Raw genomic sequence first — 13,491 nt, 5'->3', positions numbered from 1 at the left:
GTCCAATCAACACTCAAATGGGATGCTGTTGTTGAAGGTGGCTGCTTAACCCATTATGCTGGGCCACAGAGGCAGGCCCTGGACTGACTCTTGATTGTTAATTGTCATCGAAAAAGTGTGGATGAGAGTCAGGGGAAGGGAAGGCACTCCGAGGCAGAAAGAGTAACTTAAGTAAGCACCAAGTCAGTACACTGCACCTTTTGAAAATTATAGTGCTTGTGGTGGAGAAATGAAGAATGACAGAGGCTCAAAATGAGTTCTTAAAACATAGTCAGCGTTTTCCCACAAGGGAGACCAGGAAGAAACACCTGGCTCCTGGCTTCGGATCGGCACAGCTCCAGCCGTTGTGGCCATTTGGGGGGTGAACCAACGGAAGGAAGACCTTTCTCTCTGTCTCTCTCACTGTCTGTAATTCTACCTGTCAAATAAATAAATAAATTTAAAAAAATAGTGTTTTGTGAATTTTGAAAGTTTCCCATTCCCTTAGCCAAGAGTTTGCTTGCTTGCTTTTTCAATTATTTTGTTACCTAGTTATTTACCTACAACCTTAATGTATTCTGTTCTCCTTGATGTGTACAGGCATAGAAAAACACATCCTGGAAGAATATAATTTTCAACTTCCACAGTGAACAGAAATGTCTTTTGTGGACATAGGTGTCCTTACTATTATGTTTTGAAGGACAATGAAAATGTCTTTTCTGAGGTAGTTCAGAAGGGAACCATTTAGAATGAATAATGTATGGATAGATGGCTGTCAATCATTCTGTACAAAAACCAATTCTCGTAATACCAGAAGATGGTAAGGAAGGCTAGAAGGAATTGGAAAATAAATTGTATGACTTTTAGACCACTAAGGTTTTTTTAAGCACTAAATATGATGATAGGGAGAGAAGAAAATCTCAGTAGTCATTAAGATGGAACTAAAGGACAGGTATGCAGTACAGAACTGGGTAGAACTATTAGTCTAGATGAGCTTTCAGGAAACAACTCAGTTCTCTCCAGCTAGCCCTGACCCTCCAGATTATACAATATCTCACAATTTTAAATGATCTTCGTTTTTGTAACTGCAAACAAAATATCAAATTTTGTTATAAGTTATGAAACCATGGCCCCAAGCCAAATTATTTTGTTGCTTGTTTGGAATGAGAGACATGAATTTCAAAAGGCATAGGTTGCCCAACTGGGATATATTCATAGCTATAGTTTGATATTGTTCTTTTTACTAGCACTTTTCAGGGTTTTTAGCACTCCACATCTGGAATTTCCTCTTTCCAGCCATCCCCCTTTACTTCCTTTGCATACCCCCAGTGTTTATCTGAGATGCAAATCAAGGTTACTTTTTTCTAGTGAGGCATAGACTGTGTCAACAGTCTCTCTCCACCCCAGCTTGGCAGAATGGAACACACTTCTCTTATGTGTACACACTCAAGTTGGTACCAGTTTCTGGTTGCTACTCTGATGTCTGTTATCGCAATAGCAGGATTGATGTCTGTCTTCTTTAACAGAAAAGTTTGTTTTCATAGTCTTTGTGTCCTCCATGCCGTCAGCAATAAGATAGCTACTGCCCAGTACAGACTCGTGGAAGTAAGCTATGAATAAATAAGTGAGTAGCTTTCAACTGCAGAGGCAGCTTTTTTTTTTTTTTAATGTTTTATTTATCCATTTGAAAGGTAGAGTTACAGAGGGGTGGGGGAAATTGGGGGATGTGGGTCTTCCATCCACTGCGTCACTCCCCAAATGGCTGTAAGGGCCAGAGCTGGGCCAGGCCAAAGCCAGGAGTTATGAGCTTCTCCCACGTCTTCCACGTGGGTGACAAGGGGCCACATGGGTGGCCAGGGCCCAATCATCTACACAATCTTTTGCTGCTTTCCCAGGCCATTAGCAGGGAGCTGAATAGGAAGTGGAGCAACTGGGATTTGAACCAGTGCCCATATGGGGTGCCAGCATCACAGGCAGTGGTTCTACCCATTAGGCCACAACACTGCTCCCCAGAGGCAGCTTTGATATGATAGGGATGGCGTCTATTTCCACACCAAAGTTGTTTTTTTTTAATTCATTAACTTATATTTATTTAATAATTTATTATTTATGAAGCACTTTCACATTATTATTACTATTCAGTTGATACTCAAAACAATCATGTCAGCCCTGGTAGCTTTGGGATCCGCAGGAGAGAAGGCCCGTACTTCCGGGAACAAAAAGTCCTTGCCAAGGTCCCCATGGGTGCCTAAAGGTCAACCAGTGAGGATCAGACACGCCTCAACCTTTAACCCTCACGCCCTGTATCTACAAAAGGAGCCCTCCCAACCTCTGACAGCTGACCCCCCCCACCCCTACCCTCGGCCACCCCTGACGGTCCCCTGAACCTTGCCTGGGAGCGAAATCCCAATAAAAGCTTGTAAATTAATTGATTCATCTGGCTGGGAAGATTTGTTATGCGCCGGACACCTTGCAAGCCCATTTTAAAAGCCAGAACACTCAGGTACATAAAACATTATTATGTAGCTACATAAAAACTTACACCCTTAGCTATAGACATTCATTATAAATTGCATACTGTTGAGCAAAATAGCAATTAAATAAAAAGGAAATTCTTCAGTTAGCTGTCTGAGATAAGTGTTGGGTCACTTCTTTTCTTGGCTTCATTGTTTTATCTGTGTAAATAAAAGAGGTAGACAGGTGACTCCTGTGTTCCCACTGGTCTATTCATTAAAAAAACTCTGCATCTGCCGCCATGCTATCTGACCACTAGATGGCGACACAGTTTAACTCAGTACTGGGGTCTGTAACCCTAGGGTCTAAAGAAAGGCAATTTCTCATAGAAAAATTTTGAAATATAGACAAAATAGAGAATTTACCACTCTCCTTTTCAAATGTGACTTCCTGGATTTTCCTTATGGAGGAAATATTTTAGGATATCAGGCATCCCTAAAGAACATGGAGGGGAACAGTAAACTTGAGGCAAGGCTATAGTAGAGATTAAGAAAGGAACTCATTTAAATGACTTACAGCAAGGTGTAAAGTCCATGCCATGACAATCCTACCTACTGTAAAAATAAATTACGGAATTTGGACTCTGAGCACTGAATTTGTTCATTGTTGAATCTTCATACTATTCAGGGTCAATAAACATGCTAAGTAGTAGTAAATGGAGTAGGGAAGAGGCTGTCACTCTTCTGCAAGAGTTGACAACCAACCTTATGTGTTTTTTTTAAAGATTTATTTATTTATTTGAAAGACAGAGTTACAAAGATGCAGAGGCAAAGAGAGAGAGAGAGAGGGCTTCATCTGCTGGTTTACTCCCCAAATGGCCACAATGGCTACAGCTGGGCCCATCTGAAGCCAGGAGTCAGGAGCTTCTTCCAGGTCTTCCCATGTGAGTTCAGGGGCCCAAGGACTTGGGTCATCTTCTGTTGTTTTCCAGGCCATGGCAGAGAGCTGGATCAGTAGTGGAGCAGCAGGGACTTGAACTGGCACCCATATGTGATACCAGCACTGCAGGTGGTAGCTTTACCTGCTATTCCACAGTGCCAGCCCCACCTTATGTGTTTAAAAAGTGCCCGTTATGTACCAGGTTCATGTGTTAAGTCTCAGAGAAATAGCAGTAATAATGATTATTATTATTTAGCTGTTGTTAGCTATTGGAAACTGTGCTCAGCACTCTAAGCACTTAATTCATTAAATTCTTATGAAACCATCCCAGTACGGGTTATTAGTCCTCTTTTATAGTAATGGAAGGGAGGTTCAGAGAGGCTAAGGCAATTTCCTAAGATTACTACCAAGGTTACTGATTCCTGTTTTTACAATAATGGAAAGACAAAGAGGACAGCGGTGAAATAGGAGAGGCATGTACCAACAAATGCAACACATGTTTTTTTTCCAGACACTAACTAGAGTACACAGAGTCATATTCAAAGCATAAGAATTATTCCTTTCTGTAATTCTTGAAATTTACTTCCAGTATTTCAGAAATGGAAAAAGTGGGATTTCTGAATCATCTCACAATAACCATTGTCTACACATCCACTTATGGCTGTGGATCCTTGTGCTGGTCCACTTGGAGATTCTCAGACCAGAAAATGTCATTAACTAATTTGCAACCATTGCTACTCTGCCTGTACTCTAGTAAATGCAATTTCATAGCCAAAATTCTTATGCAGAACCTAGAGAAAAGATAAGTTCCCAGGACACTGTAAAAGTCTCCCTCTTTCCAGGCTTCACTTACTTCTCTGTTAACATATGATAATTTTTAAAAATTTATATCCCTTCAACCAAGTCACACAGAGTACTTATAAATCTGCTCTAAATTAAACTACATTTTGTATGAGATTAACTTAAACATTAAGTAAGTCTGTAAAATAGCTCAGCTCTAATATGAATTTTAAATATTCTTCAACAAGGAACTGTAGATCCCAAGGTTTTTATTTCATGTCCAATATTCTACTTTCTCACACCCTTATTTCTGTTCTCTTAGTTTTTAGCTATCTGTATTTTCTTGAAGTATCGTATTTATTGCTTTTTTCTCATCGTTTGGTTTGTACCACATAAATCTGGCCAGCAGCCCACTACAGTGTGGGCAATATGGCCCAGAGGTCAACTCTGTCATCATACTTTCTAGATTCTAATCCCAGTCCTACTGCCTATTTTATTGGTGATGTTAAGCATATGCTTATGTTTTTTGTGCATTAGTATCATCATCTTTAAGATAACAATGACTCATTTACACAGGCAACAAGGAGTCATTATGTTTAAGTGAAAATTACTAAGCACAGCAGACAAAAAAAAAAATCCCTTCTGAAATTCCAAGAAGTGGAAGACAATTGAGAGGAATAATAATAGATTAGTAAATTGCATAATGTGTTAGAAGATAAAATTATAAAAATAGACAAGTGGAATCTATCTTACATGTTCTATTTAGTTAAAAATCCATTCCTATAGCTCAGGGAATTTCATATCTAGTTCATAAATAGATAAACAAAATGTGGTATGTGTATACAATGGAAAAATATTCAGCTATAAAAAGAATGAAGTTCTGTCATTTGCAGCAAAATGGATGGATCTGGAGTTCAGTCTGATGAGTGAAATAAGCCAGAAACAGAAAGATAAATATCACATATTCTCCCTTGTATGTGGGAGCTAAAATGCATTTTAAAAATCTCAATCCTGAACACAGAAAGCTGATTACTAGAGGCGAGGAGGAGTGAAAGGGGTAAAAAAGTAGGGGAAGCTGCAGCTCCTGGCTCCTGGCTTTGGCTTGGCCCAGTCCTGACCGTTGCAGCCATCTGGGGAGTGAGCCAGCAGGTGGAAGGGCTCTGTTTCTCCTGCCCTTTCTATAACTCTGACTTCCAAATAAATAATAAGTCTTCTTTAAAAAATAGGAGAAGCTGGATGTGGTTCATTAATTGTGACAAAGACACTAACATGAGATGTTAATAGAAGAAATATAGTGAGGGGAATGCAGGAACTTTTGTATTACTACACACATGTAGGACTTAAGGCTCAGAGTTGAAAGAACTTATACAGAATCCTATGTTATCTTCTTGTTTGATAAAATTAGTTTCAATTCTTCTTTATATTTTTCATAGCAACCTACTGAATACACTAACAGACAAATATTACCTATATCTTTATTTAATTGTGAAATCAACCAAATTTTGCTGAACTAATGACCATGGATTTTGATGCATAACCAACTCATATGTTGGTGGATATTTTCTGAACATTTATTTCTGTGCTTCTGGCAATCGATGGTATTATTTATTGTGTTTGAAAAGGGCTGATTAAGATCCATTTATTATCAATATCTTCCCCTCCTCAAGTAGTGCATTTGTTACAACTGATGAACCTGCTTGGAAACATCATAATCATTCTAAATCCACAGTTTACATTGGACTTCACTTTGATGGTATACATTCTGTGATTTGAGATATATACATTCTTTGAGTTGAGGAAAAATATATACTGACATGTACCTGTCATTACATATCATGTAGAGTATTTTCACTACCCTGAAATGCTCTGTGCTCTATACATTTATCCATCACCTCACCCACCCACTGTCAACCACTGATATTTTTACTGTCTCTAATTTCGCCTTTTCCAGATTGTTGTGTCATTGGAATCAGACAATATATATATCACCTCATATATATTTGCTTCTTTTACTTGTTAGTATACATTTAAGTTTCCACCAGATCTTTTTCATGGCTTGATGGTTCATTTCTCTGTAGTACATAATATTTCACTGTATGGATTACCACAGTTTCTCTCTTCACCTGAAGAACATCTTAATTGCTTTCATTTTGATAATCATGAATAAATCTACTACAAACATTCAGGTGTAGGTTTCTTTGTGGATATGTTTTAAAATCCTTTGGGTATTGCTTATGATTGCTTGAGGTAGATCTATTGTTGACAAAGTGCATATATCTAGGAGTGTGACTGCTGAATCACAATAGCTAAGAGTATGTTTAGCTTTTTTTTATTATTTGACAGATAAGAGTTAGACAGTGAGAGAGAGAGACAGAAAGAAAGGTCTTCCTTCAGTTGATTCACCTCCCAAATGGATGCTATGGCCGGAACTACGCCAATCTGAAGCCAGGAGCCAGGTGCTTCCTCCTGGTCTCCCATGCGGGTGCAGGGCCCAAGCACTTCGGCCATCTTCCACTGCCTTCCCGGGCCATAGCAGAGAGCTGGACTGGAAGAGGAGCACCTGGGACTAGAACCAGGTGTCCATATGGGATGCTGGCGCAGCAGGCAGAGGATTAACCAAGTGAGCCATGGCGCATATAATATTGTTAATTAATAATATTTTACTGTTCTGGATTTGGCCATTCATTAGATACATAGTTTATTTCGTTGTTGTTTTTATTTTAATTTACCTTGTGACAACTTATTATCTGAATGTTCGTGTCCCCTTTCAAAAGCTGCCAGCCCAAAGCTCAGAGCTAGGAGCTTCTTTTGAGTCTCTCAAGTGGGTGATCGGAGCCCAAGAACTTGGATCGGGGGCTGGTACTGTGGCACACTAGGTTAATCCTCTGCCTGCGGTGCCAGCATCCCATATGGGCACCATGTTCTAGTCCCTGTTGGGGCGCTGGATTCTGTCCTGCTTGCTCCTCTTCCAGTCCAGCTCTCTGCTGTGGCCTGGGAAAGCGGTGGAGGATGGCCCAAGTGCTTGGGCCCCTGCACCTGCATGGGAGACCAGGAAGAAGCACCTGGTTCCTGGCTTCGGATCAGCGTAATTCCGGCTGTTGCAGCCATTTGGGGGTGAACCAACGGAGGGAAGACCTTTCTCTCTGTCTCTCTCTCACTGTCTGTAACTCTACCTGTCAAATAATAAATAAAACATCTTAAAAAAAAAAAAAAAGAACTTGGGTCAACTTCCACTGCTTTTTCCAGCCATTAGCAGGGAGTTGGATCAGTAATGGACCAGCCAGGATATTAACTGGTGTCCATATGGGTTGCTGGCATAACAGGTAGCAGTTTTATCCACTAAGCCACAACACTAACCCCTTCAACTTTGTTTTAGAAGTAGGGTTATCAGGCTTAGCAAATAAAAACAAAGGATACCTAACAAAATGAGAATTTCACACCAGTAATGACTACTTTTTTAGAAAATATGAATATCTGTCAAATATTACATGGGACATACTCATAAAAATTTTTGTTTTATGAATTTCAAATATAACTGGACATTTTGTGTTTTTTTTTCTAGCAAGCCTAATTAGAAGGAAACATTCCTGGAAGCAAAGAAGGAAGAAAACAAAAACAGGTACTTTTCCCCATGGCTTATAATTTAAAATCAACAAGGAGTCCCAAACATGGAGCATTGAACCAGTGAAAACAAAACAATTATTTTTATCATAAACCATGAATGTAAGAGGAACAATGTAAGTAAATGGCCTGCACTCCATATAAGGTGGCACTCACTACACACAAACAGGTAGCAGCAATTATTCCTAAGAGTCGTGATGCTGTGGCCAAAGCAGAGAGCATTACATTGAGCAAAAAGCTTAGGCAGAGCACTTCCACCAGAATCTAGGAAACAAACATCCTTAAAGCTATAAACATTGTGCTTTAGCTTCGCTTGTTGGATTTGAAGTTGAATGTGGAAAAGACTACTGATTTTCTTTCAGTGTTTTTCTTCTTTGAGTCCTCTTAATAAGAAGTCCTTATTTTAAGCACAGTCTTATGACTGAATTCCTTCCCTCCAAAGGAATGTGCATGCCGGTTGTGTGCCCAACTTCCACATCACACTTTTTCCTTGGAGCAAACACTGAAGACAAGCAGCCACTTCTAACCTCTGACAACTCACCTCTGCTTGTGAGAGTGACTAATGGACTACTGTCTTGTGTCAGCTACTAGATTTTGCCTTTTTGTGTACTGCAATTAGTGCCTACATATTAATAATTTATAATAAAAATGTGACAATTGATTACCAGTAAGGCAGTGAATGACAAATATTTATTGCAGCCTGGAGACCTGGTGACCTCTGTTGTAATGTGGCAAAACATTGGGTAGAAGTATTGCTTGTGAACCCTTGAAGTAGACATTTTGTTGACAAATATGCATAGCTAACTTTAGGGGAACAGTTGAAGGAAAAGGGAAATGAGTTGCTCAATTTTACATGGCTGAACTAGAGCTTGTTTTCTGGTTCACTGTTTATTTAAATATTATGTGAGGGGCCGGGGCCATGGCTCACTTGGATAAGCCTCCGCCTGCGGCACCAGCATCCCATATGGGCGCCAGGTTCTAGTCCTGGTTGCTCCTCTTCCAGTCCAGCTCTCTGCTGTGGCCCAGGAAGGCAATGGAGGATGGCCCATGTGCTTGGGTTCCTGCACTCACATGGGAGACCTGGAAGAAGCACCTGGCTCCTGGCTTCGGATTGGCACAGTGCCGGCTGTAGTGGCCATTTGGGGGGTGAACCAATGAAAGGAAGACCTTTCTCTCTGTCTCTCTCTCTGTCTATAACTCTACCTGTCAAATAAATTTTTAAAAAAATCTTCTTTAAATATGTGAAATAAAGTACCACTCATTCCCCATCAAAAAAAATCTGAAATATATGTCTTTCTAATGAATGTCCAGCTCTACTACTATTGAACTAAAATGTGTTCCTAACATGGTGTGCAAATGTGATATCATTGTGTGTTAGGAAAGTATTTTCTGCTTTAATTAACATAGTAAATATGAAGATACATTTCTTTCATATAAGTTGACAGGTTCTCTTCTTAATCAAATTCAAGTAAGGCATCACTAAATTTTTCTATAAACTAACTCTGAGTTTTGAGCACCCATGTTCATCTCTGTATTGCTTAATTTTAAAATTTATTTCTTGATTTAGTTTTATTTACTTGAAAGGCAGAGAGAGAGAGAGAGAGAGAGAGAGAGAGAGACCTTCCAACCACTGTTTCTCTTCTCAAATGCTCACAAAACCCTGGACTGGCCAGGCCTGGCCCAAGACAGAAGCCTAGAACTTAGTTTGGTCCCCCAGGTGAATGGCAGGGATCCAAGTGCTTGATCCCAGGGTACACATCAGCAGGAAACTAAATGAACTGAGGGCCTCCACTACGGAATGCAGGCATCCTAAGCAATTTCTTAATATCCACTGTTCTCTATCTCTTTGTTTTTTAAAGATTTTTGTATTTATTTGAAAGGCAGAGTTACAGAGACAGAGAGAGAGGGAGAGAGAGAGAGATCTTCTGTCCGCTAGTTCATTCCCCAAATGGCTTATCTGAAGATAGGAGACAGGAGCTTCTTCAGGTCTGTCACACAGGTGCAGGGGCCCAAGGACTTGGGCCATCTTCTACTGCTTTCCTAGGCCATAGCAGAGAGCTGGATGGGAAGTGGAGCAGCCAGGACTTGGATCAGACTCTACCCACTATGCCACAGTGCTGGCCCCCATATATCTACCTTTTGTTCAGTTTTAACAAGAAGGCTGCTAAATGAATTTAGCCAAAATTCTTTACCTTCAATATCTGTTCACTTTCCAAATTTAGTTGAGTTCTCTTCCTCCACCATCCTCTAGGTGATATCTGGTCACTGAGGCCTACCATCAGCCAAATCCTGATACATGGGTTTAGCTGGACTCTTCCCTTAACCCTGAAGTTTCCTCTTGGCAACTTTCTATCCATTAACCATTCCCTTAACACTACTCCTTGGCTACAAATTCCCACTTCTTTTGTATTTGGAATGGAGCTAAAGCTCATCCCTTATTTTAAGAACCCATTGTACTAATCCCTACAGCTATTATGATGGTCCTGAATAAATTTTTCCTTACTAATCCTTAACAAATGTTATGACTATTTTTCTTTAGTGATGTAAGTAGCTAAAATTAGACCTAACAACTTATATCTCAGTCTTGATAGTCCTATTAATTATCAACAGATAATCCTGAAAAGTAGAGCTGGAAAGAGCATTGTTTGTATATGACTTTGCTCTCCAAATCCTCCCTTTTGCCTTGCCATTAGCCAAAAAGGTTTGACTTGTTCTCACAATCCTTCTCAATCCATCCTCTAGGTAATTCTATTGTTAATAGTCAACATACAATGGGAGATGAATTCTGTTAGGTTTACAGTGGCTCCAGTAGTATTTCCTTTTAATAAGGACACTTTTCAGACACAAGGAACTCTAAAAGTGAAATTTCCCAGCATGCAAGAAGGCAGGTGTCAAAGCAATAACTCTCATCTTCACAAAGCCAGCAAAGGGTTTCTAACTCTTCCTACTGACAAGGATAGCCCTATGTTTGATTTCTCAAGAGTGTCATTTATTTAAATTCCAGGAGTCTAGGATTTCACAGCAGTTTCTGAGAACCAGAAAACCCTTTCATTGTAGCGACTAACTGCAGTGTCCTGGTCTGAGGTTTGAGAACAACCATTCAAGAGTAACTACCATTTAGGAATTTGTAATTGTTCTTCTCAGGAACTTCAATGTGGCAAAGTATGGCATTCTTCCAGGGTAGCTCACTCCCATACTTATCCTCAGCAACACCGGAAAACTCATCTTTGAAAAGTGAGGAACTATCATCATTCTTTGCATTTTACTTTGGCATTTTGGCATTCACCTTGGAATTTTTTTTCTTGTTATTCCAGTATTTCACTGTGACTACAGGCTGTTAATGCAATTATTTTGTTATTTCAAAGGAAAGAATGTTCTACTGCTTTTTGGGGAATAGTCAGCAACACAGATCCATAATTTGTGTTTGTAAGTCTATAAGGATTTTTCTTTTTCATTTTTAATAGGAAGATCCCAAATTGGCATTACAATATAGCTATTTACAACTATTTTGAGAGCAATCATTTCAAGATTGCTTAAATAACTAATCTAGAAATTATTTTCTTGCTCTAAGTAAATGAAAATACTTATATTTTTGATATCAAATTTATACCAGTAAATATGGGAACACCCACAAAGGAGTTATGTAAATTCTAAAAAACTGCTTAAAAAGGTATTGAATAATTTGACATTCCCTGTGGATTTAGGTGGAAGATAGGGTATTTAAAATATGATCCTATGTGTTTTTTACTATAATATTATAGTCTTAGAGATAGGAAACAGAAACAATACATTGATTCAAGACTTGTGCATGATTTGCAACCTTCTGAAACTGATGGTCCCAGCCCATAAAGTCACCAATTATTAAATGAAAGACACCAGGAGCCAAGAGCCTCCAGCCAATTTTTTTTCAGGAATGGGTCCTTCCACAACTTTTGTGGGAGCAGCAGTTATCTCCCATAGTGTAAAACTATTAAAAACAGGACTCTGTAGAGGTAATTTAATTGGCTTTTTTCCTCATGCAACCAGTGGTTTTGTTAAGAAGGCTAAATCTGTGTGTAGAATATGGTTTTGCCTGCATCTTCAACAATAAACTGAAGGCTAGCCTTGGTATAATGAAAAGAAGTTCCAAAGGAGTCATTGTATCAAGGTCCATAGCTACTTTTAAATCTTCAGACACTAGTCATATCACCACTCCACGTTCACGTGCAAAATGCACAGGATTACTCCTGTGGTCCGAGAGTGGTTTAGTGAAGATAGACATAGGTTAGAGTTTTAGCTCTGGGGCCTTCTCTGAGAGTACTTCTGCCTTTATTTTCTGATAAATGAGTTAGGGGTAGGATCACCTACCTTCCAAAATTATGAGAATAAATGCATTAATACAGATAAGACTCAGGGCATATGGAGAAGTGGCAGCCATTAGCACCTATACTGTATTATCAGCTTAATACTGCTGTGTCTCCACAAATCTCTCCTGCCATCATTGCACATCCAGATCCTCAGTTCAGCTGGAATCTTCTTCTACCTGTTCAGGGCTAGATGAGTCCTTTAGACCTAGGAGCAAGAAGACAGAAAAAGTTACAAACCAAACAAAAAGAAATTGTGAGGACTAGTTATGGAATGGCACACAATGAGATATAGTTTGGGAGGAAGCACCCCTCTCTCCTGTCTCAACTGCGTCTATGGCAATAGCTCCATTCATTTATCCACTTAGTTACCATTGAATAAGATTTGACCAAGCATCAGATCTTTGCCTTTAACCTATCTCCTTGAGTCAGCGTAGGCTTAATGTCTGTTTTATGAGTTAAAGCGGTGTGAGTACTTTCATGCCAATTGTTATGTAATTTTTCTCATTTCTAAATACCAAAGCAGCTTTTCTTTGTTTACCTCCAGACTATTACATGACATATGGTTTGTTTTTTGAATATTTTCTTTACACTTTCCTAATTGGATCGATTTTGTCTTCCAATTTCCTCTTTAGAATGCCTTCCAAGACAAATTTCTGGTTACTCGCATTTTTAAACTTGAAAAGAAATCTATTCAAGTTTCCGTTCAAGTTACCCCTCTGGTCAAATCATATCCTCTTTTACATTTGCTTTGGAATGTGCTAAAGGTAATTGAGAAGACAAAATTTCCCAGTACTGAGGGAAATTGCTGGCTGCAAAAAGAGAGCCCCGTTAACTTTCTCATAGGTCATTTATCCTACCTATAATATTTATTAGTTATTATTCAGAAGGAAGTGGGAGTGAAGAGACTTAGATGGAGGCCCTAACTTGAGCAGTAATGCATTTTACAAAGAATGATAACAGGTTAAGCCCTCGGTTTCCATATCTTGAATACTGGGAAATAACAATATTCCCCTTCTCTTGAGAATGTATGGAAAATACAATTGAATAGATATATGATAGAATCCTGGTAATTCTAAAGCATATTATAGTAAATACCAACAACTTCATGTCCTGCTGTGCTAGAGCATACCAGCAAAGCTGGCGTTGATTTGAGTGTTGGAATGAATCACGGCTTGGGACAGATTTGATTTACTATCGAGTCTACAAACAATGCATAGGATAAATAATGGCAAAGAATACCAAAGAGTGGCCCTGGTTCCCTGCTTAAACCCTTCATTTACCCTCCTAGAGAGCTACAAAGTCAGATCCAGCGTTCCCCGTAAAGTAAAGAATCTCCCTGCACACAGGGCTACAGAGACACATGATTGTTGCC

Source organism: Oryctolagus cuniculus, chromosome 11 (genome assembly GCF_051225735.1).
Source record: "Oryctolagus cuniculus isolate XC-2025 breed Fujian yellow rabbit chromosome 11, ASM5122573v1, whole genome shotgun sequence".
NCBI lineage: Eukaryota > Metazoa > Chordata > Mammalia > Lagomorpha > Leporidae > Oryctolagus > Oryctolagus cuniculus.
This window is presented reverse-complemented; position numbering follows the sequence as displayed.